The sequence below is a fragment of the Mytilus galloprovincialis genome, chromosome 1, assembly GCF_965363235.1.
Source record: "Mytilus galloprovincialis chromosome 1, xbMytGall1.hap1.1, whole genome shotgun sequence".
Classification (NCBI taxonomy): domain Eukaryota; kingdom Metazoa; phylum Mollusca; class Bivalvia; order Mytilida; family Mytilidae; genus Mytilus; species Mytilus galloprovincialis.
The window spans coordinates 70,342,951-70,350,873 of record NC_134838.1 but is presented as its reverse complement, the minus strand read 5'-3'; the positions used below and the strand labels follow the sequence as shown (position 1 = coordinate 70,350,873).

General features: G+C 31.7%; 1 long non-coding RNA gene across 1 annotated transcript; it reads right to left on the bottom strand.

The window, feature by feature from the left end:
- Nucleotides 1-6,101: 6,101 nt before the first annotated feature.
- LOC143043683 (uncharacterized) lies at nucleotides 6,102-6,738 on the bottom strand. Its single transcript, XR_012968553.1, has 2 exons — nucleotides 6,653-6,738; nucleotides 6,102-6,301 (listed from the first exon to the last, which is right to left on the bottom strand). It is a non-coding gene; the product is annotated as an uncharacterized LOC143043683 (long non-coding RNA).
- Between the last annotated feature and the right edge of the window lie 1,185 nt (nucleotides 6,739-7,923).

The window sequence follows — 7,923 nt, the reverse complement described above, 5'->3', positions numbered from 1 at the left end:
AACATACCCTCTACCCCATCGTATGGTGTTTACATATCACTTGATACGTTATTCTCGGGCTTGTTCGGACTTCATATACAGGAGTGTGCTCCTTACGCAGAAACAGCTCCAACAAAGTTATGAGGACAGATTAAAATTGACACTCCGTAAATTTTATGGACACCATCATTAATTGGTGGATCCATACGATGAGTCTTTGACCAAACCAGCTAAGGACATTTTTACCACATGGTAGATTGTGGTTTGTCATTACGTCGTCTAATCTTTTAATTACCAAACGTGACTCATTCCCGATTGTGACTGTTTTGCTGGGTGTGAATTTGCATTACCATAAGACGTGTTACGGTACTTATCTACCCAAGATTCATGTATTTAGTTTAAATGTTTAATGTTATATTTGTAATTCTCATCGGATTTTGTCAAATGTGTTGACGTCTTTTCTATTATATTCATGTGTCACTAATCATTTATTAGATTTGATTTTGTTCAAGGTAATCTGTACGATGTTTTACGTTTGAAGTTAGATTAAAAACAAACCGGATATAGCTATATAATATAGTTAATTGCTACCTTAGTTTTCTATTAATAAGTATTGAAATGTGCATTGTTATTAAATGTAATATCATTATTTAGTTCAAATATAATCTTAAATCAATCCTAATTCTATCTTATTCATTCAAATGTGACGTCATTTTTCATTTTTTGATGATCTGTTTTACAAATTAAAATGTGACGTCATTTTGTTTGTCATTTTTACAATTTCTAATATGACGTCACTTGGCGTTGAGTTTTAAACTAATTCGAATGTGTTGCATTTTGTCGGGTTATGTAATGTATTTCGGTTGTTTCCTGTAATTAGTTAATACTTCAGTTTTATCATGAACATCTTTTGTATAGTCATTTTATGAAATTTACTGTTTGCAAAAGTATAAATTATTCAAAATAATAGGGATGTTCTGGTACCTAACAGAAAACCCTGGCCGTTTTTGGCACAACTTTTTTGAACTTTTGGTCCTCGATGCTGTTCAACTTTGTACTTGTTTCGACTTTCAAACTTTTGTATCTGGGCGTCACTAGTATGTCTTGTGTGGACAAATTGCACTTCTGGCGTATTAGAAATTTTAAACTTGTTGCCTTTTGTTAGCTATTTTTCGTATGTTTCTTTGTCAATTGTGTTCTCCTATTTATTTATGTTGTAGTCCTGTAATGTTGTGTTGTCATTTTAATGTTATATTTCACATAGCCATGAGTGTGTTACATTTTAACTTGTATTTCCGTTGTGTCGTTTGTTTTCTCAAACTTTTGTATCTGGGCGTCACTAGTATGTCTTGTGTGGACAAAATGCACTTCTGGCGTATTAAAAATTTTAAACTTGTTGCCTTTTGTTAGCTATTTTTCGTATGTTTCTTTGTCAATTGTGTTCTATTTATTTATAGCGTAGTCCTGTAATGTTGTGTTGTCATTTTAATGTTATATTTCACATGGCCATGAGTGTGCTACATTTTTAACTTGTATTTCCGTTGTGTCGTTTGTTTTCTCTTATTTTTGAGTATGAATTCATATTACTATCCACTATAAGACGTGTCACGGAACTTATCTATCCCAAATTCATGTATTTGGTTTTGATGTTATATTTGTTATTCTCATAGAATTTTGTCTAATGCTTAGTCCGTTTCTGTGTGTATGTGTTACATTTTAATGTTGTGTCGTTGTTCTCCTCTTATATTTAATGCGTTTCCCTCAGTTTTAGTTTGTTACCCCGAGTTTTTTTCCATGGTTTTATGAGTTTTGAACCGCGGTATACTACTGTTGCCTTTATTTAATACTGTTGATTATACATTCTTTACTGGGTACGTAATAATGAATAACTTTTACTGTACATTTTATAAAAACATGAATGTAGATTCAAGCAATTAGAAGGCAAGTGGAAAATAGTATTCTTATGTATAACAGATAAACTAGATTTACCAAATGAACTATCGAACTTCTAAATCAAAAACAAACTAGCAGTACCATGGCAAAATTCAAACAACGAACAACAGAAATCGACGGTACACAAAAAACAAAGAAAACCAATTATTGAGCAGTACAAACTCTACAAACACCCGAGGTGCGAATGAAAGTAAAAATACGGGAAATAATTTTAATTGGTAGGTATCATAAAAGGAAAAGGGGACGGGAATATTGTTGTAACAATTGGAACACATCGGCATCTATGAAACAGATAATCAATAACAGTTAACTAATTCGTGATGGCGTCCGTAAAATTTGTGAAGGGATGCTTTTAATTTCATTACTTGGAACGTTTGGTTCATTATCTTCACTATAAGAAGCAACCATCTATCAAGGAAACTTGATAGGAAATGCAAGTTCTGGAATATCGTTCCAACTGTAAACGAGCTATTGGCGAATTTTCATTCTTATAAACTCGGTTTTATACCATTTTCCATTAATTTGAACAGCATTTTGTCAATGAGTATAAAACAAAAATGGATTCGAGCGTCACTGATGAGTTTTTTTTAGACGAAACGCGCGTCTGGCGTATATACAAAATTTAGTCCTGGTATCTATGATGAGTTTATTGATATTAAGTTTTATCCTGCAATTGGGTGTTCTACTATACAGATACAGCCCTACAGATAGCGCTCTGCTGTATCTGTATACTACACAGATATCGCTTTAAAGCTCTGCCCACTGCCGGACTGAGTATTGTATGAACCTGCGTGACCTAAGAATGTGTATTCACTCGCATTCCAATGACGTATCAATTGCGAATTATCGATTACTTTTATACGTTTTCAGTCTGTTTGTTTTCAAACATTTCTTTAGAGCAATAAGAATCACACCAATTTTCTGATAATACACACATGAACAACAATCTTTCGATTTCAAAACTAGAATGTATATGATTGTGTAACAAAAACAACCATGTCAATTTCAGCATGCATGTTTAGTGAATGTCTCGTCTGAAGCGTAGGACAACTCGTACACCCCTGTTTTAAATTGGACAATGTTTTGTTATTTGTTTTTACTGTTGAAACAAGTTGTTCAGTTGAAATAGATAATTATTCACCTTGAGCAATGCATTATTGTTGACCAATCGAGATTCTTTTTTTTTGCGAACCCGTTTTCAGTTGAATGACTGCTTACTGTATCGTATTACAACAACATGTACAAGGGCCTCAAGGGATTTCAAATAGAAAATAAATGCAAAACATGTGTTTTTGTGTCTTTAAAAACACAAATAATATACAGAATTAATTGGAGGATAAAGACAATAAGTGTTTAGTGTTTTTAAATATCAGTTGTATTTGTACTCGGCTCGAAACAGGTGTAGTAGCTCGCCAAAAGCTCGCATACATCTTGTTTCCTAGCCTCGTACAAATACAGCTGATATTTAAATTCACTAAACAGTTATTGTCTATATATTTGTTTACGTTTAAAATTTAAAAGAGTTATGTTAAAAGGAAATAAGCTACGAGATAAACAAAAAATAACTATTTGATCAATTATAAATGAAGTAAAATAATGAAATAATAATTTAATGTTTGCAGTCATTTTGAATTTGGTTTAATTTTATTTAAAAATTAGCTAAGAAACATTGCTGATGAATTATTAGCTTGGATTGATTGATCTGACATCAATGCATTCGAATTCATCTGATCTTCAATTTAACCTCTTAGATAGAGCTGGTTTACGCAATAAAGTACGCTTGCTAAGCTATGGAAAGGAAACTAATATCAACATTAACAGTGACACAAGGGTGAACAATTTGATTGACCGATTTGATTATCATCAAAATCATTTTTATGCTCGTTAAAACTATGATTACCATATTTTTTCAACCTCAAACATGATATCAAAAAGACCAAGAAAAATTGAATCGCATGTGTTTGTTATCTCTATATATCTATATTTAGGATTATATTGAGTTATGTGACCGTCGGATGTCTTCGGTGGTCACATCGATGGAAAAAGAAATGTAGAAAGCTTCTAGACCAAAATAAAAACGTAATGCTGATATATATTGTCGAGTTCATGTAGAGTAAATTGTTCATTAAGACTTTTTTTTTTTAATTTGGATAAACGTTTGTATCACAACTTTTTGGAATTTTGGATCCCCAATGCTCTTCAACTTTGTTCTTGTTTGGCTGTATAAATATTTTGATATGAGCGTCACTGATGAGTTGTATGTAGACGAAACGCGCGTCCGGCGTGCTAAATTATAATCCTGGTACTTTTGATAACTATTAGTTTGTACTAATGAACATCGGTTTATTCCTCGGTTCACGTTACAGTAGTTTTCGCCATTTACTTTCTTTTGTTAGAATTTACATTAAAATCTTTTCCATGAAATATACAATAAAAAATTATTTAAAACGTATCCATCTTATAAAAAAAATATTGTAAGACTGCGAACTTTCATAGTATTAAATACTTTTTTATGTAATTTATAATAAGGGAGTTGTGTATCATGTAATTCATGTGGTTCATAAGTGTTTCTTGTTTCTTGTTTTTTTTATATAGATTAGACCATTGGTTTTCCCGTTTGAATGGTTTTACGCTAGTAATATGTTGGTCCCTTTATAGATTGCTATCCGGGGTGAGCCAAGGCCCCGTGATGAAGACTATACTTTGACCTATAATGGTTTACTTGAATTGTGACATGGATGGAGAGTTGTCTCATTGGCACTCATACAACATCGTCTTATATCTAATCAGTATTGTTCATTAACTTTTGACGTTGTTTTCATGTTGATGACATTATAAGTTAATCGCATTAGTTGTATATTCACTAGGTCATCACAGGTGATCCCCAATTTTTATTACACCTTCCACATGAGCTTATCGTGATACTATGTACCTTGAACTTATACCTAGTTTACTAAAAAAACCCACAAAACAGTCATAAACGAAATCAGTAAATGTTTTATTTATAAAATCGCTCCTATATCAAAGATGTATTCAAATAGTATAACCTAAAGCGACACGTTCTATTTTCAGGAAATGATTGAAAATAAACAAACTAGAAAACCATATGCATATGCTAGAAAAATATTCGTGTCATAACGTTAGCATTTTTGTGTGATTTTAAAGTATCTAGATTTGAAGTCTTATTTGTATATGCTTTGAATATTCCTGCTTACATACTAAGTAAAAGACAGAATGACTTTGGAAATCAACTCAGTAAATACATGCACAACAGACCGTACTCAACGACTACTGATTTAAAGATTCATAGGCTGATAGGACGGGTCTCTGTAGAATAAGTTAAAACATGTTTCTTAGGGCTCAACTTTCTATGAAACCCTGGATAATAATGTAGCATTACAACATAAGAACAAACTATAAAAATCAGTTTGGAAATCGCTTGATTCATTATATTTGCTCGAAGTGCAAACAGTTATTGATCAGGCAAAAAACACAAAGTTTGGGAGTACTTTGGTCTGCTGGTAGGTTTTTTTTTTTAATTTAGAGGCCTTGGTATCTAAGTGATTTAAAAGTTCATCTACTGAATAGCTAGCTTGTAAAGACGTTATAAGTGCGTCTAACTCCAATCTTAAATGTGACCTACCGAATTAGACTATATACCGGATTTGTAATCACATAAGCAACACGACGGGTGCCACATATGGAGCAGGATCTGCTTACCCTTCCGAAGCACCTGAGATCACTCCTAGTTTTTGGTGGGGGTTGGTTTTGTTTATTTTTTAGTTTTCTATGTTGTGTCATGTGTATTATTGTTTGTCTGTTTGTCTTTTTCTTTTTTAGCCATGGGGTTGTCAGTGTATTTTCGATTAATGAGTTTGACTGTCCCTCTGGTATCTCTCGTCCCTGTTTTAATTGACTAGGTGGCCAGTTGTTTTTCTTACAAAGATCAGTTGTTCTCTCCGGGAACTCCGTTGGCTTCCTCCACAAATAAAAATTAGACATCACGAAATAGGCAAAGTGTAGAAAGTGTGGAGTTAAAAATTAAAAATTAATCAATTCATGTTAACGTAGACTCGTGATACATATAGTGAGGTGCATTTAATTGTACAATGTATGACCAAATATATGTAATAACAATAAGGAATCCCAAAAATGAGATAACAATAAAACAGTTTTCAAAAGATTTTATTTCATTACATTTCTTACAATGCAGTTTCGCTTCCTCTCGTGTAACATTTCCCCCTACAATTGTATCCGCAATAATGTTCCTGGTGTGGGTAATTACAGCTTTCATGTTCTGACGAAACACGATTCGGGGAGCAATAGTCGATAATCCATCTGTCTATTCCGTTGATGTGTTTTTGATATCCTGGAAAGAAATAGTCTTTCATATATAATAATTTCATAGGCAATTCTTACATGTATTGCTAATGAAAGTCTTATTTAAATACATCTGTATTACTATTGTTAACATATTCACATGATATTAATTTCTGTTTTTTTTTTAATAAGATCCAAGCATGTCTGTTAAATGGTTAATAACAAAGTATATAAATTACATTCAATTTAAACTTAAACTTTTCCTGATAAAGAAATGTGTCAATTTGTCTTATTAAAGCTGACGTTACAGTGAATACACTTTCCAAGTTTTGTAAAATAACTCAGCGATAACTTTATTTTTATTTAACAATTTCAACTGATGATTTGAATAACTACATACCTGACAGTAAGTAAGTTTCACTTTCTTTGAAGTGAAATCTGTCAAAACATTCTCTAGCCATATGCACTTTTGCATATCCCATATACGTCTTTGGTGTATTCTAAAATTCAAAACAGCTTATAGTTAACTTACAGAAAATAAAACAATGACATTCAAAATGTTCATACCTCAGTTAGACATTGTGCTTTCTTTTTTTTTTTTGAAATGTCGCAGTTAATAAATTTAAACACGTTCGATTGGGATAATTGTACATGTATTTTTTCCTCTGACATATTGATAGTTGGAATAATAATATTATTTACTGTGTTAATGAACAATTGAAACAGTTTGAAAGGAAATAAAAATGGCTGGAAGTGCATAATAGCAGTACCTGGAAAAGCTTATTTGGACGGTATATTGTTTATTCAATAATTTAATGCGATCTCCATGCCCAAAAACCTAAAGTTCTCTCGCTTATACTTTCTTTTTTTTCACTCTGCCAATAAAAGTGTATTGGCAATACAAATCTACCTTAAGTCACGGATTTTGAATCGTATTAAATATGGAAATGACAGACATTGTCAACCAATTTGTTCAACTTTTTTTTATCAAACTGTATTGAATTATTCAGAATATTTTGATATTTTGATCAGTCGGTTTCGTTTTATAACGAGACAAGTAGGTTCTTAAATGGTTTTGTTGACTATTTTGTGTCATTGAAAACAAAAGCTTCTTTAACAATGTTACAATCACATGTGAAACCACATTCATTTGTTACATGTACAATTAATCAAACATTTTGATATATATTTGTTTACTTTGATGAATTTATAGTAGAAATTAAGCAATGTTAGATACGAAACTTACTTTACATGCTTCTATAAGTGTCACTCTCATAGAATGGTAACCATGAACAGGTGTCTGAGGAAAAACCTCAAGATCTTTAATTGTAACCCTCCATGCTGTTGATAAAACAAATCAGGTTTAGTATTTTAGCACTTTTGACTGATGTAGTGTCATCTATTTTCTTTTGTCATCATTATTTATTATTTATAGTTAATCTGTGATTGTTAATATTAACTGCCTTATTTAATATCCAAGCGATCTCTTCGCATATGTTATTAACGCTTTTTCATCATAGACATTATACATGTATTGTCTAACATTTTTTATTACCCTAATTCATAATAAAAAAAGCGTAAAATATATTAGCAGAAATTAGAAGATGATATAACAGTCTATCATACTGTCCTGTCCATGTAACACAACAACATTAGTACAAATGTGTATTT